Source organism: Pseudophryne corroboree, chromosome 4, assembly GCF_028390025.1.
Source record: "Pseudophryne corroboree isolate aPseCor3 chromosome 4, aPseCor3.hap2, whole genome shotgun sequence".
NCBI classification, from domain to species: Eukaryota; Metazoa; Chordata; class Amphibia; order Anura; family Myobatrachidae; genus Pseudophryne; species Pseudophryne corroboree.
In genome coordinates this window covers 412,895,071-412,922,360 of record NC_086447.1, presented here as the reverse complement: position 1 = coordinate 412,922,360, position 27,290 = coordinate 412,895,071, and the positions used below count along the sequence as shown (strand labels likewise).

The following is a 27,290-nucleotide window of genomic DNA, read 5'->3' as shown; positions in this document are numbered from 1 at the left end:
CAGCAGCAAATTTGTTAGCAGTTGGGCAAAACCATGTGCACTGGGGGGGAGGGGGTGCAGATATAATCTGTGCAGAGAGAGTTAGATTTGGATGGGGTGTGTTCAAACGGACGGGTGGGGGTGGGGGGGCGGGAGCCCTGAGCAGCATGAATCCTTCTCTCCCTGGCAAAAGGTAGCATACTTTGTTTTTTTCATTGTCCTACACCCCCGCCAATATAAATATTGTATGTAAAGCCTTAGGGGGAGCACGCCATTACAGGGAGCGGAGCTTCTTCCTCAGGCAGCCAGCACACTTTTCGGCACCATTTCCTCATAGCAGCAGCAGGGGAAGACACGCTGATCCTCCTCTCCACGTCTGAACAAGTATCAGGGTACAAAAAAAAGGGGGGGGGGGGAGTGTAATATTTAGGTGCTCAAACCTATTATTGGCAATATATAAGCGCTTGAAAGGTCTCTGTGTATAAAAGAAGATACACAGGGATTTTTATTTTGGCGCTGAGCTGTGAACTGGCAATTCCTTTCTGTGTTCCTCTGACAGACTTTACTGTGGGTCTGTCTCCAGTAGCCCCCCGGAGTGTCTGTGGTGTGATTTTGCACGTGTGTGACATGTCTGAGGTGGGGAGCTCTTCCCCTGAGGAAGCCATTTTAGGGACACAAGGATGTAATGTGGTGGCGCTACCGTCGCAGCACGAGCCTGAGTGGGTGAAAGAATTACGTGATAGTGTGAATCATATTAGTAAGAGATTAGATAATGAGTCTCATGCAGAAAACTGGAGAAAATCCGTGGAAGACGTGATTTTTAATAATCCTGCCTTTTCATCCACAGTGGACCCCTCTGGTTCACAAAAAAGGTAATTTGCACAAGTCGTACAGAATGATACCGACACGGACTCTGATTCCTGTGTCGACACTAGTGATTCCAAGGGAATTGATCCATAATTAGCAAAAGGCATTTAATACATGATTGTTGCTATCAGGCAGGTGTTAGAGGTTATAGAGCCCCCTCCTTTACCACAGGAGAAGGCTTACTTTAATAAAGAAAAGAAACCTGATGTAACTTTCCCTCCATCTTATGAACTGAACAGACTCTTTGAAGGAGTCTGGACAAACCCTGAAAAGAAATTCCAGATTCCCAAAAGAATTCAGGCAGCTTATCCCTTTCCCTGCAGAGGACAGGAAAAGGTGGGAGTCACCCCCCATTTTAGACAGTGCCCTGTCAAGGTTAACAAAAAAGGTGATTCTCCCTGCGCCTGGGATGCCTTCATTAAAGGAGCCGGCAGACCGCAAGTTAGAGACAACTTTGAAATCTGTTTATGTTATTAATGGGATATTACTCAGACCTACCATTGCCTGTGCGTGGGTGAGTAGTGCTATATAAAAGTGGTCAGAAAACTTGTCAACAGACATTGACACGATAGATAAAGACGAGATACTCCTAACGTTAGGTCATATCAAGGACGCTGCAGCTTACATGCTGGAAGCCATAAAAGATATTGGTGTCTTGGGATCAAGAGCCGCTACCATGGCGATTACAGCACGTAGGGCATTGTGGATTCGCCAATGGAATGCAGATGCAGACTCCAAAAGAAATATGGAGACTCTCCCGTACAAGGGCGATGCGTTGTTTGGGGATCGGCTGGATGCCTTAGTTTCTCTGACGTCCTAAGTGGATGCTGGGACTCCGTAAGGACCATGGGGAATAGCGGCTCCACAGGAGACTGGGCACAACTAAAGAAAGCTTTAGGACTACCTGGTGTGCACTGGCTCCTCCCACTATGACCCTCCTCCAGACCTCAGTTAGAATCTTGTGCCCGGCTGAGCTGGATGCACACTAGGGGCTCTCCTGAGCACCTAGAAAGAAAGTATATTTTAGGTTTTTTATTTTACAGTGAGATCTGCTGGCAACAGACTCACTGCAGCGAGGGACTAAGGGGAGAAGAAGCGAACCTACCTAACTGGTGGTAGCTTGGGCTTCTTAGGCTACTGGACACCATTAGCTCCAGAGGGATCGACCACAGGACCCGACCTCGATGTTCGGTCCCGGAGCCGCGCCGCCGGCCCCCTTACAGAGCCAGAAGCAAGAAGTGTTCTGGAAAATCGGCGGCAGAAGACTTCTGTCTTCAACAAGGTAGCGCACAGCACTGCAGCTGTGCGCCATTGCTCCTCATGCACACCTCATACTCCGGTCACTGATGGGTGCAGGGCGCTGGGGGGGGGGGGCGCCCTGAGGGCAATATAATATACCTTGGCTGGCAAATCATCACAATATATAGTCCCAGGGCTATATATGTGATAAATTACCCCTGCCAGAATCCATGAAAAAAGCGGGAGAAAAGTCAGCTGAAAAAGGGGCGGGGCTATCTCCCTCAGCACACTGGCGCCATTTTTTCTTCACAGTGCAGCTGGAAGACAGCTCCCCAGGCTCTCCCCTGTAGTTTTCAGGCTCAAAGGGTTAAAAAGAGAGGGGGGGCACTAAATTTAGGCGCAATATGTGTATACAAGCAGCTATTGGGGGAAAAATCACTCAGTTATAGTGTTAATCCCTGCATTATATAGCGCTCTGGTGTGTGCTGGCATACTCTCTCTCTGTCTCCCCAAAGGACTTTGTGGGGTCCTGTCCTCAGTCAGAGCATTCCCTGTGTGTGTGCGGTGTGTCGGTACGGCTGTGTCGACATGTTGGATGAGGAAGGTTACGTGGAGGCTGAGCAGAGGCCGATAAATGGGATGTCGCCCCCTGTGGGGCCGACACCAGAGTGGATGGATAGGTGGAAGGTATTAACCGACAATGTCAACTCCTTACATAAAAGGCTGGATGACGTAACAGCTGTGGGACAGCCGGCTTCTCAGCCCGCGCCTGCCCAGGCGTCTCAAAGGCCATCAGGGTTACCTCAGATGGCAGACAAAGATGTCGGCACGGAGTCTGACTCCAGTGTCGACGAGGTTGAGACATATACAAAATCCACTAGGAACATCCGTTGCATGATCTCGGCAATGAAAAATGTGTTACACATTTCTGACATGAACCCAAGTACCACATAAAAGGGGTTTTATGTTTGGGGAGAAAAAGCAGCCAGTGTTTTGTTCCCCCATCAGATGAGTGAATGAAGTGTGTAAAGAGCGTGGGTTCCCCCGATAAGAAAATGGTAATTTCTAAAAAGTTACTGCTGGCGTACCCTTTCCCGCCAGAGGATAGGTCACGTTGGGAGATATCCCCTTAGGGTGGATAAGGCGCTCACACGTTTCTCAAAAAAGGTGGCACTGCCGTCTTGGGATACGGCCACTTTGAAGGAGCCTGCTGATAAAAAGCAGGAGACTATCCTGAAGTCTGTATATACACACTCAGGTACTATACTGAGACCTGCATTTGCCTCACCATAAATAGTGCTACTGCAGCGTAGTCTGATACCCTGTCAGATAATATTAATACCCTAGACAGGGATAATATTTTGCTAACATAGAGCATATTAAAGACATCGTCTTATATATGAAGGATGCACAGAGGGATATTTGCCGGCTGGCATCCAGAATTAATGCAATGTCCATTCTGCCAGGAGGGTAGTAGAGACCCGGCAGTGGACAGGTGATGCTGCCTTTAAAAGGCACATGGAGATTCTGCCTTATAAGGGTGAGGAATTGTTTGGGGATGGTCTCTAGGACCTCGTATCCACAGCAACAGCTGGGAAGAAAAAATTTGACCTCAGGTTTCCTCACAGCCTAAGAAAGCACCGTATTTTCAGGTACAGTCCTTTCGGCTTCAGAAAAGCAAGCGGGTCAAAGGCGCTTCCTTTCTGCACAGAGACAAGGGAAGAAGGAAAAAGCTGCACCAGACAGCCAGTTCCCAGGATCAAAAATCTTCCCCCGCTTCCTCTGAGTCCACCGCATGACGTTGGGGCTCCACAGGTGGAGACAGGTGCGGTGGGGGCGCGTCTCGGGAACTTCAGGGACCAGTGGGCTTGCCCACAGGTGGATCCCTAGGTTCTGCAAGTAGTATCACAGGGATACAGGCTGGAGTTCGAGGCGACTCCCCCTCGCCGTTACCTCACATCAGCCTTGCCTGCTGCCCTCGGAGAAAGGGAGGTAGTACTGGCGGCAATTCACAAGCTGTACTTCCAGCAGGTGAAATCAAGGTACCCCTCCTTCAACAAGGCCGGGGTTACTATTCCAAAATGTTGTGGTACCGAAACCAGACGGTTCGGTGAGACCCATTCTAAAATTGAAATCCTTGAACACTTATATACGAAGGTTCAAGTTCAAAATGGAATCGCTCAGGGCGATTATTGCAAGCCTGGAGAATTTCATGGTATCACTGGACATCAAGGATGCTTACCTGCATGTCCCTATTTACCCTCTTCACCAGGAGTACCTCAAAATTGTGGTACAGGATGGTCATTACCAATTCCAGACGTTGCCGTTGGTCTGTCCCCAGCACCGAGGGTATTTACCAAGGTAATGGCCGAAATAATTATCCCGTGCTTGGCCGATCTCCTTATAAAGGCGAGGTCCAGGGAGCAGTTGTTCGTCGGAGTAGCACTATCTCGGGAAGTGCTACAACAGCACGGCTGGATTCTGAATATTCCAAAGTCGCAGCTGGTTCCTACGACGCGTCTACTGTTCCTGGGTATGGTTCTGGACACAGAACAGGATAAAAAGGGTTTCTCCCGGAGGAGAAGTCCTAGGAGTTGTCGTCTCTAGACAGAGACCTCCTAATACAAATACAGGTGTCGGTGCATCAATGCACGCGAGCCCTGGGAAAGATGGTAGCTTCTTACGAAGAAATTCCATTTGCCAGGTCCCATGCAAGGATCTTCCAGTGGGATCTGTTGGACAAGTGGTCCGGGTCGCATCTTCAGATGCATCGGCGGATAACCCTGTCTCCAAGGGCCAGGGTGTCGCTGTTGTGGTGGCTGCAGAGTGCTCATCTTCTAGGGGGCCGCAGATTCGGCATACAGGACTGGGTCCTGGTGACCACGGATGCCAGCCTTCGAGGCTGGGGGGCAGTCACACAGGGAAGAAACTTCCAACGACTATGGAAAAGTCAGGAGACTTCCCTACATATAAATATTCTGGAACTAAGGGCCATTTACAGTGCCCTAAGTCAGGCTAGACCCCTGCTTCAACACCGGCCGGTGCTGATCTAGTCAGACAAAATCACGGCGGTTGCTCATGTAAACCGACAGGGCAGCACAAGAAGCAGGATGGCGATGGCAGAAGCCACAAGGATTCTCCGATGGGCGGAAAATCATGTGTTAGCACTGTTAGCAGTGTTCATTCCCGGAGTGGACAACTGGGAAGCAGACTTTCTCAGCAGACACGACCTCCACCCGGGAGAGTGGGGACTTCATCCAGAAGTCTTCCAAACGATTGTACACCGTTGGGAAAGGCCACAGGTGGACATGATGGCGTCCCGCCTCAACTAAAAGCTACAAAGATATTGCGCCAGGTCAAGGACCCTCAGGCGATAGCTGTGGACGCTCTGGTAACACCGTGGGTGTACCAGTCGGTGTATGTGTTCCCTTCTCTGCCTCTCATACCCAGGGTAATGAGAATAATAAGAAGGAGAGGAGTAAGAACTATACTCATTGTTCCGGATTGGCCAAGAAGAGCTTGGTACCCAGAACTCCAAGAAATGATCTCAGAGGACCCATGGCCTCTGCCGCTCAGACAGGACCTGCTGCAGCAGGGGGCCTGTCTGTTCCAAGACGTACCGCGGCTGCGTTTGACGGCATGGCGGTTGAACGCCGGATCCTGAAGGAAAAGGGCATTCCGGAGGAAGTTATCCCTACGCTAATTAAAGCTAGGAAAGAAGTGAACGCAAACCATTATCACCGCATATGGCGGAAATATGTTGCGTGCTGTGAGGCCAGGAAGGCCCCAAAGGAGGAATTTCAGCTAGGTCGATTTCTGCACTTCCTACAGTCAGGGTGACTATGGGCCTAAAATTGGGTTCCATTAAGGTCCAGATTTCGGCTCTATCGATTTTCTTCCAAAATAGAACTGGCTTCACTGCCTGAAGTTCAGACTTTTGTTAAGGGAGTGCTGCATAGTCAGCCCCCGTTTGTGCCTCAAGTGGCACCGTGGGATCTCAACGTGGTGTTGGATTTCCTGAAGTCGCATTGGGTTGAGCCACTTAAATCCGTGGAGCTACAATACCTCACGTGGAAAGTGGTCATGCTGTTGGCCTTGGCGTCGGCCAGGCGTGTATCAGAATTGGCGGCTTTGTCATGCAAAAGCCCTTATCTGATTTTTTTATATGGATAAGGCGGAATTGAGGACTCGTTCCCAATTCCTTCCTAAGGTGGTATCAGTTTTTCATGTGAACCAACCTATTGTGGTGCCTGCGGCTACTTGGGACTTGGAGGATTCCAAGTTACTGGACGCAGTCAGGCCCCTGAAAAGTATATGTTTCCAGGACGGCTGGAGTCAGGAAAACTGACTCGCTATTTATCCTGTATGCACCCAACAAGCTGGGTGCTCCTGCTTCTAAGCAGACTATTGCTCGCTGGATCTGTAGCACGATTCAACTTGCACATTCTGCGGCTGGACTGCCGCACCCTAAATCTGTACAAGCCCATTCCACGAGGAAAGGGGCTCTTCTTGGGCGGCTGCCCGAGGGGTCTCGGCTTTACAAATTTGCCGAGCTGTTACTTGGTCGGGTTCAAACATTTTTGCAAGAGTCTACAAGTTTGATACCCTGGCTGAGGAGGACCTAGAGTTTGCTCATTCGGTGCTGCAGAGTCATCCGCACTCTCCCGCCCGTTTGGGAGCTTTGGTATAATCCCCATGGTCCTTACGGAGTCCCAGCATCCACTTAGGACGTCAGAGAAAATAAGATTTTACTCACCGGTAAATCTATTTCTCGTAGTCCGTAGTGGATGCTGGGCGCCCATCCCAAGTGCGGATTGTCTGCAATACTTGTTTATAGTTATTGCCTAACTAAAGGGTTATTGTAGAGCCATCTGTTGAGAGGCTCAGTTATATTTCATACTGTTAACTGGGTTTAATATCACGAGTTATACGGTGTGATTGGTGTGGCTGGTATGAGTCTTACCCGGGATTCAAAATCCTTCCTTATTGTGTCAGCTCTTCCGGGCACAGTATCCTAACTGAGGTCTGGAGGAGGGTCATAGTGGGAGGAGCCAGTGCACACCAGGTAGTCCTAAAGCTTTCTTTAGTTGTGCCCAGTCTCCTGCGGAGCCGCTATTCCCCATGGTCCTTACGGAGTCCCAGCATCCACTACGGACTACGAGAAATAGATTTACCGGTGAGTAAAATCTTATTTTCTGTGGCTACCGCAGGTAAGTTGACATTTCTGCCTTCTGCACCAGCGCCGGCAAAAAAGACACATCACTCTCAGATGCTGTCCTTTCGGCCCAATAAATACAAAAAGGGCAATGGTTCCCCTTTCTTTGCAGGTAAAGGAAGGGGAAAAGGTAAAAAGTCCACAGCGTTTCCAGAATCACAGGAGCAGAAATCAACCTCTGCTTCTGCAAAAACTTCAGCATGACGCTGGGGCTCCTCACGGGAGTCTGCTCAGGTGGGGGCGCGTCTGAAACTCTTCAGTCAGATTTGGGTTCAATCGGACCTAGACCCCTGGATCTTACAAATGGTGTCCCAGGGGTACAAGTTAGAGTTTCAAGACATTCCCCAATGCCGATTTTTCAAATCGTCCTTACCAGCTTCTGTTCCGGACAAAAAAGAGGTAACAGAAGCGATACAAAAATTATGTCAGGATCAAGTAATTGTCCTGGTTCCCTTGTCACAACAAGGAGAAGGGTTTTATTCAAGCCTTTTTGTAGTACCGAAGCCGGACGGCTCGGTAAGACCGATTCTAAACCTGAAAACACTGAATACCTAAAAAAGTTCAAATTCAAGATGGAATCTCTAAGGGTGGTGATTTCCAGTCTGGAGGAGAAGGAATTCATGGTGTCAGTGGACCTAAAAGATGCCTTCTTACATGTTCCAATCTATCCTCCATCAAGCTTATCTGAGATTTGCAGTGCAGGATTGTCATTACCAATTTCAAACATTACCATTCGGGCTATCCACGGCACCGAGGATATTTACCAAGGTGATGGCGGAGATGATGGTTCTCATTCGCAAACAAGGAGTCAACATAATTCCTTACCTGGACGATCTCCTGATAAAGGCGAGGTCCAGAGAAAAGTTGGTGCAGAGCATTGCACTCTCCCTGACAGTGCTTCAAAAGCACGGTTGGATCATAAATTTTCCAAAGTCACAATTGGAACCGACGAAAAGATTATCATTCTGGGAATGATACCGGACACAGAAGTACAGAGGGTATTTCTTCCAGTAGAAAAGGCTCTGGAAATCCAGAGGATGGTCAAACAAATTCTAAAACCAACAAAGGTGTCGATTCATCAATGCATACATTTGTTGGGAAAGATGGTAGCAGCCTATGGGGCTCTACAGATCGGCCGATTCCATGCCAGAGTATTCCAGTCGGACCTATTGGACAAGTGGTCCGGATCGCATCTACACATGTATCAGAGGATAATCCTGTCAACAAAAGCCAGAATTTCGCTCCTGTGGTGGCTACACAGTTCTCACCTCCTAGAGGGACGCAGGTTCGGGATTCAAGACTGGATCCTGGTGACCACGGATGCAAGTCTCCGAGGCTGGGTAGCAGTCACTCAAGGGAAAAACTTCCAAGGAAGATGGTCAAGTCAAGAAACCTGTCTTCACATAAACATTCTGGAGTTGAGAGCCGTTTACAATGGTCTTCTACAAGCGGTGCATCTTCTTCAAGATCAACCCATACAGATCCAGTCAGACAATGTAACAGCAGTGGCGTACATAAACCGTCAGGGTGGAACGAAAAGCAGAGCGGCAATGGCAGAGGTGACAAAGATTCTCCTCTGGGCAGAAAGACATGCAAGAGCTCTATCAGCAATTTTCATTCCGGGAGTGGACAACTGGGAAGCGAACTTCCTCAGCAGTCACGATCTCCACCCAGGAGAATGGGGCCTCCACCAAGAAGTCTTCGCAGAGGTGACAGGTGATTGGGGAGTTCTTAAAGTAGACATGATGGCATCTCGTCTCAACAAGAAGCTTCAGAGATATTGTTCCAGGTCGAGAGACCCACAAGCAATAGCAGTGGATGCACTAGTGACCCAGTGGGTGTTTCAGTCGGTGTATGTGTTCCCTCCACTTCCACTAATACCAAAAATTCTCAAGATCATAAGAAGAACAAGGGTTTGAGCGATCCTCATTGTCACAGACTGGCCAAGGAGGGCTTGGTATCCAGATCTTCAGGAGTTATTACTGAAAGATCCTCGGCCCCTTCCTCTTCGCGAGGACCTACTTCGGCAGGGGCTGTGCGTGTATCAAGACTTACCGCAGCTATGTTTGACGGCATGACTGTTAAACACCGGATCCTAGCCCGAAAGGGTATTACCAAAGAAGTCATTCCCACACTTATTCAGGCCAGGAAAGGAGTAACGTCTAGACATTACCACCGTATTTGGAGAAAATATTTGTCTTGGTCTGAATTCAAGAAGTCTCCGACGGAAGAATTTCAGTTAGGACGCTTTCTCCAATTTCTTCAGGCAGGTGTGGATGCAGGCTTAAGATTGGGTTCAATCAAGGTCCAAATTTCGGCTTTGTCCATTTTCTTTCAGAAACAATTGGCTTCCCTGCCGGAAGTTCAGACGTTCGTGAAGGGGGTTCTGAACATCCAACCTCCTATAGCACCATGGGATCTTAATGTGGTATTGCAGTTCCTTCAATCAGATTGGTTTGAACCACTCCAAGAGGTAGAGTTAAAGTTTCTCACTTGGAAAGTGGTCAAGCTGTTGGCCTAGGCATCTGCAAGGCGGGTGTCTGAGTTAGGGGCCTTGTCTCACAAGAGCCCTTATTTGATCTTCCATGAAGATAATGAAGATAGGGCTGAACTAAGAACTCGTCAGCAATTTCTTCCAACGGTGGTTTCTTCTTTCCATGTGAACCAACCCATTGTGGTGCCAGTGGCTACTGACACCTCAGCTGCTTCAAAGTCTCAGGATGTGGTCAGAGCTTAGAGAATTTATGTCACGAGAACAGCTCGGATAAGGAAAACAGAGGCACTGTTTTTCCTGTATGATCCCAACAAGATTGGGTGCCCTGCTTCTAAGCAGACGATTGCACGCTGGATCAGATGTACGATTCAGCACGCTCATTCCACGGCAGAATTCGGTGAATGCACATTCTACAAGAAAGGTGGGCTCATCCTGGGCGGCTGCCTTAGGGGTCTCGGCATTACAGCTTTGCCGAGCAGCTACTTGGTCAGTGGCAAACATGTTTGGCCAATCAGTTCTGCATGAACATCCGCACTCTCCTGCCCGTACTGGAGCTTTGGTATAGCCCCATGATACTGAAGTGGACCCCAGCATCCTCTAGGACGTATGAGAAAACAGGATTTTAATACCCACCGGTAAATCCTTTTCTCCTAGTCCGTAGAGGATGCTGGGCGCCCAGCCCAGTGCGTACTTTACCTGCAGTAGTTATATTGTTATAGTTTTACACAAGTGTTGTGTTAAAATTGTTTTCAGCACTTTGCTGTAATGGTCATGCTCGTTGGCATGTGTTATGTTGAATGCCATGTTGTGCGACATGGTTGAAGTGTGAGCTGGTATGAATCTTGCCACTAGCTTAAAAGTAAAGCCTTTTCTCGAAATGTCCGTCTCCCTGGGCACAGTTCTATACTGAGGTCTGGAGGAGGGGCATAGAGGGAGGAGCCAGTTCACACTATGAAAAAGTCTTAAAGTGACCATGGCTCCTGCGGAACCGTCTATACCCCATGGAGAAAAGGATTTACCGGTAGGTATTAAAATCCTGTTATTTCCTTCATAATACTATGAAATTACTACACTAGAGTGCGCTGTTCTCACCCTTTCCTAGTAAAAAAAAGAAACAGACTGCAAATTGCTAATCGCTGTGATTCAATAATGCTGCTGACAAATATACAGCTGAACATTAATACATTTCTAGCAGCATACCAGGTTCATCTATCTTATTATGATTATTTTTAATGTTACACATTATTTTTTTCTGCAGCGGGGTACACTGTGTTCCACAGGGAATACATCTGGGTGTAGAGATGGATCTTGATCCAGAGGCACCAACAGGCTAAAGCTTTAGACTGTCCCAGGATGCATTGCGGGGCCTCCCCCCTCCAGGCACTGTGAGCTCAGTTTTAGAGTTGGTGCCTGCATGAAGCAGGTCACTTAACAGGGGGGGCTGCGCTAGGCAGCCCTGAAAAAGCTATTTAGAAGACTTCAAGGGCTGCAGCACTTAATATGTCAGTGTGACATACTGTGCTGTGGCTCCATCACCTCCCCAGTGGCGTTGCATACTCCCGCTGGCTATGTTCCCGGGTACTTGCGGCGGAGGCGCTTCGGTTCCTAGGCACACCACCGCAGACACTCTCCTGGATCACGTGGCTGCTTCTAAGGGAGGAGGTAAGAGGGTCCCCCAGGCGAGACCACCATTAAATCGCGTTCTGGTCGTGGTCTAAGGAGACGGACCGCGATGCTGGCATGGACACTGTGGCCAAGCAAGGACCCCACTATATACACCAGGGCAGGGAAGCACAGTTCGGATAATATATTTTCTCTGACGTCCTAAGTGGATGCTGGGACTCCGTAAGGACCATGGGGGATTAGTGGCTCCGCAGGAGACTGGGCACAACTAAAGAAAGCTTCAGGACTACCTGGTGTGCACTGGCTCCTCCCACTAAGACCCTCCTCCAGACCTCAGTTAGATTCTTGTGCCCGGCTGAGCTGGATGCACACTAGGGGCTCTCCTGAGCTCCTAGAAAGAAAGTATATTTTAGGTTTTTTTTTTTTTTTTTTACAGTGAGATCTGCTGGCAACAGACTCACTGCAGCGAGGGACTAAGGGGAGAAGAAGCGAACCTACCTAACTGGTGGTAGCTTGGGCTTCTTAGGCTACTGGACACCATTAGCTCCAGAGGGATCGACCGCATGGAACCGGCCATTGATGTTCGGTCCCGGAGCCGCGCCGCCGGCCCCCTTACAGAGCCAGAAGCAAGAAGTGTTCCGGAAAATCGGTAGCGCTCAGCACTGCAGCTGTGCGCCATTGCTCCTCATGCACACCTCACACTCCGGTCACTGATGGGTGCAGGGCGCTGGGAAGGGGCGCCCTGAGCAGCAATATAAACACCTTGCCTGGCAAAATCATCACAATATATAGCCCCAGAGGCTATATATGTGATAAATACCCCTGCCAGAATCCATAAAAAAGTGGGAGAAAAGTCCGCGAAAAAGGGGCGGAGCTATCTCCCTCCGCACACTGGCGCCATTTTCTCTTCACAGTGCAGCTGGAAGACAGCTCCCCAGGCTCTCCCCTTTAGTTTTCAGGCTCAAAGGGTTAAAAAGAGAGGGGGGGCACTAAATTTAGGCGCAATATTGTTTATACAAGCAGCTATTGGGGGAAAAATCACTCAGTTATAGTGTTAATCCCTGCATTATATAGCGCTCTGGTGTGTGCTGGCATACTCTCTCTCTGTCTCCCCAAAGGACTTTGTGGGGTCCTGTCCTCAGTCAGAGCATTCCTTGTGTGTGTGCTGTGTGTCGGTACGGCTATGTCGACATGTGTGATGAGGAAGGTTACGTGGAGGTGGAGCAGAGGCCGATAAATGGGATGTCGCCCCCTGTGGGGCCGACACCAGAGTGGATGGATAGGTGAAAGGTATTAACCGACAATGTCAACTCCTTACATAGAAGGCTGGATGACGTAAAACAGCTGTGGGACAGCCGGCTTCTCAGCCCGCGCCTGCCCAGGCGTCTCAAAGGCCATCAGGGGCTCCAAAAAGCGCCCGTTACCTCAGATGGCAGACACAGATGTCGACACGGAGTCTGACTCCAGTGTCGACGAGGTTGAGACATATACACAATCCACTAGGAACATCCGTTACATGATCTCGGCAATGAAAAATGTGTTACGCATTTCTGACATGAACCCAAGTACCACATAAAAGGGGTTTTATTTTTGGGGAGAAAAAGCAGCCAGTGTTTTGTTCCCCCATCAGATGAATGAATGAAGTGTGTAAAGTAGCGTGGGTTCCCCCGATAAGAAACTGGTAATTTCTAAAAAGTTACTGATGGCGTACCCTTTCCCGCCAGAGGATAGGTCACGTTGGGAGATATCCCTTAGGGTGGATAAGGCGCTCACACGTTTGTCAAAAAAGGTGGCACTGCCGTCTTAGGATACGGCCACCTTGAAGGAGCCTGCTGATAAAAAGCAGGAGGCTATCCTGAAGTCTGTATATACACACTCAGGTTATATACTGAGACCTGCAATTGCCTCAGCATAAATAGTGCTGCTGCAGCGTGGTCTGATACCCAGTCAGATAATATTAATACTCTAAGACAGGGATAATAGTTTGCTAACATAGAGCATATTAAAGACGTCGTCTTATATATAAAGGATGCACAGAGGGATATTTGCCGGCTGGCATCCAGAATTAATGCAATGTCCATTCTGCCAGGAGGGTATTAGAAACCTGGCGGTGGACAGGTGATGCTGCCTATAAAAGGCACATGGAGATTCTGCCTTATAAGGGTGAGGAATTGTTTGGGGATGGTCTCTGGGACCTCGTATCCACAGCAACAGCTGGGAAGAAATTTTTTTACCTCAGGTTTCCTCACAGCCTAAGAAAGCACTGTATTTTCAGGTACAGTCTTTTCGGCTTCAGAAAAGCAAGCGGGTCAAAGGCGCTTCCTTTCTGCACAGAGACAAGGGAAGAAGGAAAAAGCTGCACCAGCAGCCAGTTCCCAGGATCAAAAATCTTCCCCCGCTTCCTCTGAGTCCACCGCATGACGTTGGGGCTCCACAGGTGGAGACAGGTGCGGTAGGGGCGCGTCTCGGGAACTTCAGGGACCAGTAAGCTTGCCCACAGGTGGATCCCTAGGTTCTGCAAATAGTATCACAGGGATACAGGCTGGAGTTCGAGGCGACTCCCCCTCGCCGTTACCTCACATCAGCCTTGCCTGCTACCCTCAGAGAAAGATAGTACTGGCGGCAATTCACAAGCTGTACTTCCAGCAGGTGAAATCAAGGTACCCCTCCTTCAACAAGGCCGGGGTTACTATTCCAAAAGGTTGTGGTACCGAAACCAGACGGTTCGATGAGACCCATTCTAAATTTGAAAGCCTTGAACACTTATATACGAAGGTTCAAGTTCAAAATGGAATCGCTCAGGGCGATTATTGCAAGCCTGGAGAATTTCAGGGTATCACTGGACATCAAGGATGCTTACCTGCATGTCCCTATTTACCCTCTTCACCAGGAGTACCTCAAAATTGTGGTACAGGATTGTCATTACCAATTCCAGACGTTGCCGTTGGTCTGTCCCCGGCACCGAGGTATTTACCAAGGTAATGGCCGAAATAATTATCCCGTACTTGGACGATCTCCTTATAAAGGCGAGGTCCAGGGAGCAGTTGTTCGGCGGAGTAGCACTATCTCGGGAAGTGCTACAACAGCACGGCTGGATTCTGAATATTCCAAAGTCGCAGCTGGTTCCTATGACGCGTCTACTGTTCCTGGGTATGGTTCTGGACACAGAACAGGATAAAAAGGGTTTCTCCCGGAGGAGAAGTCCAAGGAGTTGTCGTCTCTAGACAGAGACCTCCTAATACGTATACAGGTGTCGGTGCATCAATGCACGCGAGCCCTGGGAAGGATGGTAGCTTCTTACGAAGAAATTCCATTCGCCAGGTCCCATGCAAGGATTTTCCAGTGGGATCTGTTGGACAAGTGGTCCGGGTCGCATCTTCAGATGCATCGGCGGATAACCCTGTCTCCAAGGGCCAGGGTGTCTCTGTTGTTGTGGCTGCAGAGTGCTCATCTTCTAGGGGGCCTCAGATTCGGCATACAGGACTAGGTCTTGGTGACCACGGATACCAGCCTTCGAGGCTGGGGGGCAGTCACACAGGGAAGAAACTTCCAAGGCTATGGAAAAGTCAGGAGACTTCCCTACACATAAATATTCTGGAACTAAGGGCCTTTTACAATGCCCTAAGTCAGGCTAGACCCCTGCTTCAACACCGGCCGGTGCTGATCCAGTCAGACAACATCACGGCGGTCGCTCATGTAAGCCGACAGGGCGGCACAAGAAGCAGGATGGCGATGGCAGAAGCCACAAGGATTCTCCGATGGGCGGAAAATCATGTGTTAGCACTGTCAGCAGTGTTCATTCCCGGAGTGGACAACTGAGAAGCAGACTTTCTCAGAAGACACGACCTCCTCCCGGGAGAGTGGGGACTTCATCCAGAAGTTTTCCAAATGATTGTACACCGTTGGGAAAGGCCACAGGTGGACATGATGGTGTCCCGCCTCAACAAAAAGCTACAAAAATATTGCGCCAGGTCAAGGGACCCTCAGGCGATAGCTGTGGATGCTCTGGTAACACCGTGGGTGTACCAGTCGGTGTGTGTGTTCCCTCCTCTGCCTCTCTTACCCAGGGTAATGAGAATAATAAGAAGGAGAGGAGTAAGAACTATACTCATTGTTCCGGGTTGGCCAAGAAGAGCTTGGTAACCAGAACTCCAAGAAATGATCTCAGAGGACCCATGGCCTCTGCCGCTCAGACAGGACCTGCTGCAGCAGGGGGCCTGTCTGTTCCAAGACGTACCACGGCTGCGTTTGACGGCATGGCGGTTGAACGCCGGATCCTGAAGGAAAAGGGCATTCCGGAGGAAGTTATCCCTACGCTATTTAAAGCTAGGAAAGAAGTGAACGCAAACCATTATCACCGCATATGGTGGAAATATGTTGCGTGCTGTGAGGCCAGGAAGGCCCCAAAGGAGAAATTTCAGCTAGGTCGATTTCTGCACTTCCTACAGTCAGAGGTGACTATGGGCCTAAAATTGGGTTCCATGAAGGTCCAGATTTCGGCTCTATTGATTTTCTTCCAAAATAGAACTGGCTTCACTGCCTGAAGTTCGGACTTTTGTTAAGGGAGTGCTGCATAGTCAGCCCCCGTTTGTGCCTCAAGTGGCACCGTGGGATCTCAACGTGGTGTTGGATTTCCTGAAGTCGCATTGGGTTGAGCCACTTAAATCCGTGGAGCTACAATACCTCACGTGGAAAGTGGTCATGCTGTGGGCCGTGGCGTCGGCCAGGCGTGTATCAGAATTGGCGGCTTTGTCATACAAAAGCCCTTATCTGTATTTTATATGGATAAGGCGGAATTGAGGACTCGCTTCCAATTCCTTCCTAAGGTGGTATCAGTTTTTCATGTGAACCAACCTATTGTGGTGCCTGCGGCTACTTGGGACTTGGAGGATTCCAAGTTACTGGATGTAGTCAGGGCCCTGAAAAGTATATGTTTCCAGGACGGCTGGAGTCAGGAAAACTGACTCGCTATTTATCCTGTATGCACCCAACAAGCTGGGTGCTCCTGCTTCTAAGCAGACTATTGCTCGCTGGATCTGTAGCACGATTCAACTTTCACATGCTGCGGCTGGACTGCCGCACCCTAAATCTGTAAAAGCCCATTCCACGAGGAAAGTGGGCTCTTCTTGGGCGGCTGCCCGAGGGGTCTCGGCTTTACAACTTTGCCGAGCTGTTACTTGGTCGGGTTCAAACATTTTTGCAACAGTCTACAAGTTTGATACCCTGGCTGAGGAGGACCTAGAGTTTGCTCATTCGGTGCTGCAGAGTCATCCGCACTCTCCCGCCCGTTTGGGAGCTTTGGTATAATCCCCATGGTCCTTACGGAGTCCCAGCATCCACTTAGGACGTCAGAGAAAATAAGATTTTACTCACCGGTAAATCTATTTCTCGTAGTCCGTAGTGGATGCTGGGCGCCCATCCCAAGTGCGGATTGTCTGCAATACTTGTTTATAGTTATTGCCTAACTAAAGGGTTATTGTTGAGTCATCTGTTGAGAGGCTCAGTTATATTTCATACTGTTAACTGGGTATAGTATCACGAGTTATACGGTGTGATTGGTGTGGCTGGTATGAGTCTTACCCGGGATTCAAAATCCTTCCTATTTGTGTCAGCTCTTCCGGGCACAGTATCCTAACTGAGGTCTGGAGGAGGGTCTTAGTGGGAGGAGCCAGTGCACACCAGGTAGTCCTGAAGCTTTCTTTAGTTGTGCCCAGTCTCCTGCGGAGCCGCTAATCCCTCATGGTCCTTACGGAGTCCCAGCATCCACTACGGACTACGAGAAATAGATTTACCGGTGAGTAAAATCTTATTTTCTCTAACGTCCTAGTGGATGCTGGGGACTCCGTAAGGACCATGGGGAATAGACGGGCTCCGCAGGAGACTGGGCACTCTAAAGAAAGATTTAGTACTATCTGGTGTCACTGGCTCCTCCCTCTATGCCCCTCCTCCAGACCCCAGTTAGAATCTGTGCCCGGCCACAGCTGGGTGCTTTTAGTAGGCTCTCCTGATCTTACTAAGAAAGAAAGTATTTTAGTTAGGTTTTTTTATTTTCAGAGAGCTTCTGCTGGCAACAGACTCTGCTACGTGGGACTGAGGGGAGAGAAGCAAACCTACTAAATGCGGCTAGGTTGCGCTTCTTAGGCTACTGGACACCATTAGCTCCAGAGGGATCGAACACAGGTACCTAACCTTGATCGTCCGTTCCCGGAGCCGCGCCGCCGTCCCTCTCGCAGAGCTAGAAGTACAGAAGCAGCAGAAGCATGAAGACATCGAAATCGGCGGCAGGAGACTCCTGTCTTCACTTAAGGCAGCGCACAGCACTGCAGCTGTGCGCCATTGCTCCCGCAGCACACCCACACACTCCGGTCACTGTAGGGTGCAGGGCGCAGGGGGGGGGGGGGCGCCCTGGGCAGCAATTATGATACCTGATGGCAAAAATAGACATATATACAGTCAGGCACTGTATATATGTACGAGCCCCCGCCATTTTTACACATGAGAAGCGGGACAGAAGCCCGCCGCTGAGGGGGCGGGGCCTTCTTCCTCAGCACACCAGCGCCATTTTCTCTACACAGCTCCGCTGGAAGGATGCTCCCCAGGCTCTCCCCTGCAGTATACAGGTGCAATAGAGGGTAAAAAAGAGAGGGGGGGCACATAAATTTAGGCGCAGAGGTATATAAAACAGCAGCTACTGGGTAAACACTAAGTTACAGTGTAATCCCTGGGTTATATAGCGCTGGGGTGTGTGCTGGCATACTCTCTCTCTGTCTCCCCAAAAGCCTTTGTGGGGTTCTGTCCTCAGTCAGAGCGTTCCCTGTGTGTGTGCGGTGTGTCGGTACGCCTGTGTCGACATGTTTGATGAGGAAGGATACGTGGAGGCAGAACAAGTGCAGACAAATGTGGTGACGGGGCCGACACCTGATTGGATGGATATGTGGAAGGTGTTAAATGATAATGTAAGCTCCTTGCATAACAGATTGGATAAAGCTGTAGCCTTGGGACAGTCAAGGTCTCAACCCATGCCTGATCCCACAGCGCAGAGGCCGTCAGGGTCTCAAAAGCGCCCAATATCCCAGTTAGTTGACACAGATGTCGACACGGAATCTGATTCCAGTGTCGATGACGATGATGCAAAGTTGCTGCCTAAAATGACTAAAGCCATCCGCTACATGATTGTAGCAATGAAGGATGTATTACACATTTCTAAGGAAAATCCTGTCCCTGACAAGAGGATTTATATGTATGGGGAGAAAAAGCAAGAAGTGACTTTTCCCCCGTCACATGAATTGAATGAATTATGTGAAAAAGCATGGGATTCCCCTGATATGAAAGTAGTAATTTCCAAGAGGTTATTTATGGCGTATCCTTTCCCGCCAACGGACAGGTTACGCTGGGAATCCTCCCCTAGGGTAGACAAGGCGTTGACACGCTTGTCTAAGAAGGTGGCCCTGCCGTCGCAGGATATGGCCGCCCTAAAGGATCCTGCGGATAGAAAGCAGGAAGCTATCCTGAAGTCTGTTTACACACATTCTGGTACACTGCTGAGGCCAGCAATTGCTTCGGCCTGGATGTGTAGTGCGGTAGCAGCATGGACGGATACTCTGTCTGAGGAGATAGATACCCTGGACAGGGACACTGTTCTACTGACCCTGGCACATATCAAGGACGCGGTCCTATATATGCGGGATGCCCAGAGGGACATTTGCCTGCTGGGCTCTAGAGTAAACGCAATGTCCATTTCTGCCAGAAGGGTCTTATGGACTCTGCAATGGACAGGGGATACCGACTCTAAAAAACACATGGAGGTTTTACCTTATAAGGGTGAGGAATTGTTTGGGGACGGTCTCTCAGACCTAATTTCCACAGCTACGGCTGGGAAGTCAAATTTCTTGCCTTATGTCCCTCCACAGCCTAAGAAAGCACCGTATTACCAAATGCAGTCCTTTCGTTCTCAGAAGAGCAAGAAAGTCAGAGGCGCATCCTTTCTTGCCAGAGGCAGGGGTAAAGGAAAGAGGCTGCACCATGCAGCTAGTTCCCAGGAACAAAAGTCCTCCCCGGCTTCCACTAAATCCACCGCATGACGCTGGGGCTCCACAGGCGGAACCAGGAGCCGTGGGGGCGCGTCTCCGACATTTTAGCCACCAGTGGGTTCGCTCACAGGTGGATCCTTGGGCTATACAAATTGTGTCTCAGGGATACAAGCTGGAATTCGAGGTGACGCCCCCTCACCGTTACCTAAAATCGGCCTTGCCAGCTTCCCCCATGGAAAGGGAAGTAGTGTTGGCGGCAATTCACAAACTTTTTCTCCAGCAGGTGGTGGTAGAGGTTCCCCCCCTTCAACAGGGAAGGGGCTACTATTCCACTATGTTTGTGGTACTGAAACCGGACGGTTCGGTCAGACCCATTCTGAATTTAAAATCCCTGAACATTTATCTGAAGAAATTCAAGTTCAAAATGGAATCGCTCAGAGCGGTCATTGCAAGCCTGGAAGAGGGGGATTTTATGGTGTCTCTGGACATCAAGGATGCTTACTTGCATGTCCCCATTTATCCACCTCATCAGGAGTACCTCAGGTTTGTGCTACAGGACTGTCATTACCAATTCCAGACGTTGCCGTTTGGCCTGTCCACGGCACCGAGAATATTTACCAAGGTGATGGCGGAAATGATGGTGCTCCTTCGGAAGCAAGGGGTTACCATTATCCCATACTTGGACGATCTCCTCATAAAGGCGAGGTCCAGGGAGCAGTTGCTGTTCAGCGTAGCACACGCTCAGGAAGTGTTGCATCAGCACGGCTGGATTCTGAATATTCCAAAGTCGCAGCTGATTCCTACGACGCGTCTGCCCTTCCTGGGCATGATTCTGGACACAGACCAGAAGAAGGTGTTTCTCCCGGAGGAGAAGGCTCAGGAGCTCGTGACTCTGGTCAGAGACCTCCTAAAACCAAAACAGGTGTCGGTGCATCGCTGCACGCGAGTCCTGGGAAAGATGGTGGCGTCATACGAAGCCATTCCCTTCGGCAGGTTCCATGCGAGGATCTTTCAGTGGGATCTGTTGGACAAGTGGTCCGGATCGCATCTTCAGATGCATCGTATGATCACCCTGTCCCCCAGGGCCAGGGTGTCTCTTCTGTGGTGGCTGCAAGGTGCTCACCTCCTCGAGGGCCGCAGATTCGGCATACAGGACTGGGTCCTGGTGACCACGGATGCAAGCCTCCGAGGGTGGGGAGCAGTCACTCAAGGAAGAAACTTCCAAGGGCTGTGGTCAAGTCAGGAGACTTGTCTGCACATAAATATTCTGGAGCTACGGGCCATATACAACGCCCTGAGTCAAGCGGAGCCTCTGCTTCGAGACCAACCAGTGCTGATTCAGTCAGACAACATCACGGCGGTCGCCCATGTTAACCGCCAGGGAGGCACAAGAAGCAGGGTGGCAATGGCGGAAGCCACCAGGATTCTTCGTTGGGCGGAGAATCACGTGCAAGCACTGTCGGCAGTGTTCATTCCGGGAGTGGACAACTGGGAAGCAGACTTCCTCAGCAGACACGACCTCCACCCGGGAGAGTGGGGACTTCATCAAGAAGTCTTCACGCAGATTGTAAATCGATGGGAACTGCCACAGGTGGACATGATGGCGTCCCGCCTCAACAAAAAGTTAAAGAGGTATTGCGCCAGGTCAAGGGACCCTCAGGCGATAGCTGTGGACGCACTGGTGACACCGTGGGTGTTCCAGTCGGTCTACGTGTTTCCTCCTCTTCCTCTCATACCCAAGGTACTGAGAATCGTAAGAAAAAGAGGAGTGAGAACAATACTCATTGTTCCGGATTGGCCAAGAAGGACTTGGTACCCGGAACTGCAAGAAATGCTCGCAGAGGACCCATGGCCTCTGCTTCTCAGACAGGACCTGTTGCAACAGGGGCCCTGTCTGTTCCAAGACTTACTGCGGCTGCGTTTGACGGCAGGGCGGTGGAACGCCGGATCCTAGCAGAAAAGGGCATTCCGGATGAAGTTATTCCTACGCTGATAAAGGCTAGGAAGGACGTGACAGCAAAACATTATCACCGTATATGGCGAAAATATGTTGCTTGGTGTGAGGCCAGGAAGGCCCCTACAGAGGAATTCCAGCTGGGTCGATTCCTACACTTCCTACAGTCGGGTGTGACTATGGGCCTGAAATTAGGGTCCATAAAGGTCCAGATTTCGGCTCTATCCATTTTCTTTCAAAAATAATTGGCTTCACTGCCTGAGGTTCAGACGTTAGTTAAGGGAGTGCTGCATATTCAGCCTCCTTTTGTGCCACCAGTGGCACCTTGGGATTTTAACGTGGTGTTGGATTTCCTGAAATCCCACTGGTTTGAGCCACTTAAGACAGTGGAGCTAAAGTATCTCACGTGGAAAGTGGTCATGCTGTTGGCCTTAGCCTCAGCTAGGCGTGGGTCAGAATTGGAGGCTTTGTCATGTAAAAGCCCCTATCTGGTTTTCCATATGGACAGGGCAGAATTGCGGACTTGTCCGCAATGTCTGCCAAAGGTGGTGTCATCTTTTCATTTGAACCAACCTATTGTGGTGCCTGCGGCTACTCGTGACTTGGAGGATTCCAAGTTGCTTGACGTAGTCAGGGCTTTGAAGGTTTATGTAACCAGAACGGCGGGAGTCAGGAAGACTGACTCGCTGTTTATCCTGTATGCATCCAACAAGCTGGGTGCTCCTGCTTCAAAGCAAACTATTGCTCGCTGGATCTGTAACACGATTCAGCAGGCTTATTCTGTGGCGGGATTGCCGCATCCAAAATCAGTGAAAGCCTATTCCACAAGGAAGGTGGGCTCTTCTTGGGCGGCTGCCCGAGGGGTCTCGGCATTACAGCTTTGCCGAGCTGCTACTTGGTCGGGTTCAAACACTTTTGCAAAATTCTACAAGTTTGATACCCTGGCTGAGGAGGACCTTGTGTTTGCCCATTCGGTGCTGGAGAGTCATCCGCACTCTCCCGCCCGTTTGGGAGCTTTGGTATAATCCCCATGGTCCTTACGGAATCCCCAGCATCCACTAGGACGTTAGAGAAAATAAGAATTTACTCACCGGTAATTCTATTTCTCGTAGTCCGTAGTGGATGCTGGGCGCCCGTCCCAAGTGTGGACTTTCTGCAATACATGTATATAGTTATTGCTTAATAAAGGGTTATAGTTATGTGGCATCCGTTGAGTGATGCTTAGTTGTTGTTCATACTGTTAACTGGGTAAGTTTATCACGAGTTGTACGGTGTGATTGGTGTGGCTGGTATGAGTCTTACCCTGGATTCCAAAATCCTTTCCTTGTAATGTCAGCTCTTCCGGGCACAGTTTCCTTAACTGAGGTCTGGAGGAGGGGCATAGAGGGAGGAGCCCGTGCACACCAGATAGTACAAAATCTTTCTTTAGAGTGCCCAGTCTCCTGCGGAGCCCGTCTATTCCCCATGGTCCTTACGGAGTCCCCAGCATCCACTACGGACTACGAGAAATAGAATTACCGGTGAGTAAATTCTTATTTTCTCTTACGTCCTAGAGGATGCTGGGGTCCTTATTAACACCATGGGGTATAGACTGGTCCACCAGGAGCCATTGGCACTTGAAGAGTTTAACAGTGTGGGCTGGTGCCTCCCTCTATGCCCCTCCTACCAGACTTAGTTTAGAAAATGTGCCCGGAGGAGCCGGCTAGGGGAGCTCTACAGAGCTTTCCTGGAAAAGTTTTATTTTAGAGTTTGTTTTTTTACAGGAGGCTGCTGGCAACAGCCTGCCTGCATCGAGGGACTGAGGGGGGGGAGCAGTGTCCGTCCTGCTGGGTCTGAGCCACTGACTCCGCTGACTGGACATTGAGCTCCAGAGGGGACAGATCGCGCCCCGACACAGGGGAATGCTCACCCCGGCAGCCAGCCGCCACCCCCTTGCATAGCTGAAGTGTGGCGAGTGAGTCACTGTCCCCCCTTACAAGCAGGGGGTCAGTGTGAAGAGGGCGGCTTTAGGGTAGGAGCGCGGTATTAACCGCACTCCTGGACGGCTCAGTGGTACTGCGGTGCGGCACTGTGAGGGGCGCCCTGAGCCTGCACCTGACCCTACACTAACCTAAATAAGCCTGTCGGGGTCTGCGGATCCAAGCCAGCACAAAATCCTCAGGCCAGTATAATTTACTAAGAGCGGGAAGACAGCGCCATTAAGGGGCGGAGCTTCTCCTTAGAGCAGACCCAGCAGCGTTCAGCGCCATTTTCCTGCCTGCAGCTTACTGCCAGTGGATAAACAGGTCCTTCCAGAGCAACTCCAGCTATCTGTACGGTACCAGGGGGTTGTAGAAGGGAGGGGAGGCTGTGTAAAGCCTGTGTCACCTATTAAGGGACACAGTCAGCGCTGGTTTAGGATCTCCCTATACCTCTAATAGCGCTGTGTGTGGGTTGGCTCCAATCTCTGTCTCTCTCTGCCATTCTTGGGGGGGAAACTCTGTCTGCCTAGTACCCTGTGTGTTTGTGGGGTGATTGGTGTGTATGTGCAAACATGTCTAGGGACACTGTTTCATATGCTGCAGAGGATTTGTCTTCCCAGGAAGACTCCATACCATGTCATCAGGATTGCACTGTTGTAGATCCCGGCTAGAGAGCCAGAATGGTTAGCCTCTCTGAGGGGGACTGTTTCTCAGATTTCTGATAGGGTTGCTAGGACTGAGCATGCCACTCAGGTCCTGCAATCCTCTATGGTTGTATGGTCGGACACTGCTTCCTCTGGGTCCACTGCGGTACATTCTTATAAACGCGCACTTGCCAAACTTATGCAGGATGACATGGACACCGATTCTGACACTGCAGACGGTGACGGGGATGTGTTGAGGGGGGGACGCCATCACTTGCTAAGTGAGTGCAGTTGATGATTGAAGCCGTGAGGGATGTGTTACACATTACTGACACAACTCCAGAGCAGGTTAAGGAGGCCTTTTTCACAGACAGTAAAAAGCCCCCTCTGACCTTTCCAGCATCTAAGGAATTAAATGCTATCTTTCAAAAAGCCTGGGAAACTTCGGAGAAGAAATTCCAGATCCCTACAAGGGTCTTGGTTGCTTTCCCCTTCCCGGAGGAGGATAGAAAAAAATGGGAGTCCCCGCCGATAGTCGACACCTCTGTCACTAGGCTGTCCAAGTAGGTGGTGTTGCTAGTCCCAGGATCTACCACGTTGAAGGACTCGGCAGATCGCAAGGTGGATACTACCCTAAAATCCATTTACACGGCTTCAGGGGCTATATTACGGCCTACTATTGCCTGTGCTTGGATTGCAAAAGCTATTGCCAGGTGGTCAATCACTCTGCACCCTAGGATCTTGATGTGGTGTTGCAGTTCCTGCAATCAGCTTGGTTTGAGCCTCTTCTGGAGGCTGACATCAAGTTTTTGACGTGGAAGGCGGTCACTTTGTTGGCCTTGGCTTCTGCCCGACGCGTGTCTGAATTGGGGGCTTTGTCTTGTTAAAGTCCCTATCTTTACTTCCATGAAGACAGGGCGGAACTTAGGACTCGTCCGCAGTTCCTGCCTAAGGTTGTATTGGCTTTCCATATCAACCAACCTATTGTGGTGCCAGTGGCTACTGACTCCTCAATTGCTTCAAAGGCCTTGGATGTTGTGAGGGCTTTGATGATTTATGTGAAGAGGACTGGTCTTCATAGGAAAAGTGACTCTCAGTTTGTCCTCTATGATCCCAAGAAAATTGGGTGTCCTGCTTCTAAGCAGTCGATTTCACGCTGGATCAGGTTCACCATCCAGCATGCTTATTCAACGGCAAGATTGCCGTGTCCGAAATCGGTTAAGGCCCACTCTACTCGTAAGGTGGGTTCTTCCTGGGCAGCTGCCCGGGGTGTCTCGGCCTTAGAGCTTTGCCGAGCAGCTACTTGGTCTGGTTCGAACACGTTTGCTAAGTTTTACCAGTTCGATACTTTGCCCTCTGATGACCTCAAGTTTGGTCAAGCAGTCTTGCAGGAGCCTCCGCGCTCTCCCCCCCGTATTGGGAGCTTTGGTACATCCTCATGGTGCTAATATGGACCCCAGGATCCTCTAGGACGTAAGAGAAAATAGGATTTTAATTACCTACCGGTAAATCCTTTTCTCGTAGTACGTAGAGGATGCTGGGCGCCAGCCCAGCGCTTTGGTTCCTACTTTGGTTTTATAGTTCAGTTCTACCTGGTTCCTAGGTAAGTTCTGCCTTGTTTACTGTTTCAGTGCTGTTTCAGCTGTTGCTGAGTTTTCCGGCATGTTAGCTGGATTTGTCTTGTGTGAGCTGGTATGAATCTCGCCACTCTCTGTGTAATTCCTTCTCTCGAAGTATGTCGTCTCCTCGGGCACAGTTTCTAGGCTGAGTCTGGTAGGAGGGGCATAGAAGGAGGTGCCAGCCCACACTGTTAAACTCTTAAAGTGCCAATGGCTCCTGGTGGACCTGTCTATACCCCATGGTGCTAATATGGACCCCAGCATCCTCTACGGACTACGGGAAAAGGATTTACCGGTAGGTAATTAAAATCCTATTATCCATAATACCCGGTGGTGAGGACCAGCATAGGTGATAAGGCGCTTTACCTGTAGCCCCTCCCCCAGCTCCGGGCGCCATCTACTGCTGGTGTTCCTGCCCTGTAGATGCCTCACACTCTTCCTCACTCCCTTACTGAGACTTTGGGCACCATCTTATCACAGTAGCTGCAACTGGTCTCTGGGACTTCAGGGCAAGGTCTCCTCTGCAAATCCGCCTAATTTATCAGTGCTATGATTCTACAGACACTTAAGTATTCTACATGTAATTTTAAGACAGCGTTAGTTAAGAACAAGTGTACCTCTACCAGAATATATTGTATGAGTATGCTGATATATACATCCGTTCTCAGACCGCTCATTGTTTTGTTTATATAATAAATATATATATATATATATATATATATATATATATATATATATTTATATGTGTGTGTGTGTGTGTGTGTGTGTGTGTGTATATATATATATATATATATATATACACAGGTTGAGTATCCCATATCCAAATATTCCGAAATACGGACTTTTTTGAGTTAGAGTGAGATAGTGAAACCTTTGTTTTTTGATGGCTCACTATACACAAGCTTTGTTTAATACACAAAGTTATTAAAAATATTGTATTAAATGACCTTCAGGCTGTGTGTATAAGGTGTATATGAAACATAAATGAATTGTGTGAATGTAGACACACTTTGTGTAATGCACAAAGTTATAAAAAATATTGGCTAAAATGACCTTCCGGCTGTGTGTATAAGGTGTATATGTAACATAAATGCATTCTGTGCTTAGATTTAGGTCCCATCACCATGATATCTCATTATGGTATGCAGTTATTCCAAAATACTGAAAAATCCGATATCCAAAATACTTCTGGTCCCAAGCATTTTGGATAAGGGACTCAACCTGTGTATATATATATATATATATATATATATATATATATATATATATATATTTAATACTCTAGTCCAGGGCAGTTTTATTGTCTGACTAAATTAAATAACCGCATTGTCACTGTGACTGTGTGTGCCTGTGTCTGCTGTGTGAATTTCACTTTCAGTGTATCACAAGCTATAGCTATCACTGTATTCTGTACCCTAGGGGACTAGGTGCGTCATGGTCTATTATATAGTGCTGCGCAGTATTTACAGTTAAGTGTATTGTACTGTACATTTAAGTCACCTCATACCGCATTTATTCTCTGCTTGTGTTTTGCATTTTCTGACACATAAATAGGGGAATTATTTGCAGGTATTATATTTGTCTGGCTATATCGTACTGTTACGCTCTAAGGTTACATTCACTATAGTGTCTTCCACAAAGGGAGGGAAATCCGTGGATACTCCT

General features: G+C 49.3%; 1 protein-coding gene across 1 annotated transcript in view; it reads left to right on the top strand.

The window, feature by feature from the left end:
• Positions 1-27,290, top strand: part of ASRGL1 (asparaginase and isoaspartyl peptidase 1) — a 345,756-nt gene that overhangs the window by 147,415 nt on the left and 171,051 nt on the right. The window lies entirely within an intron of this gene.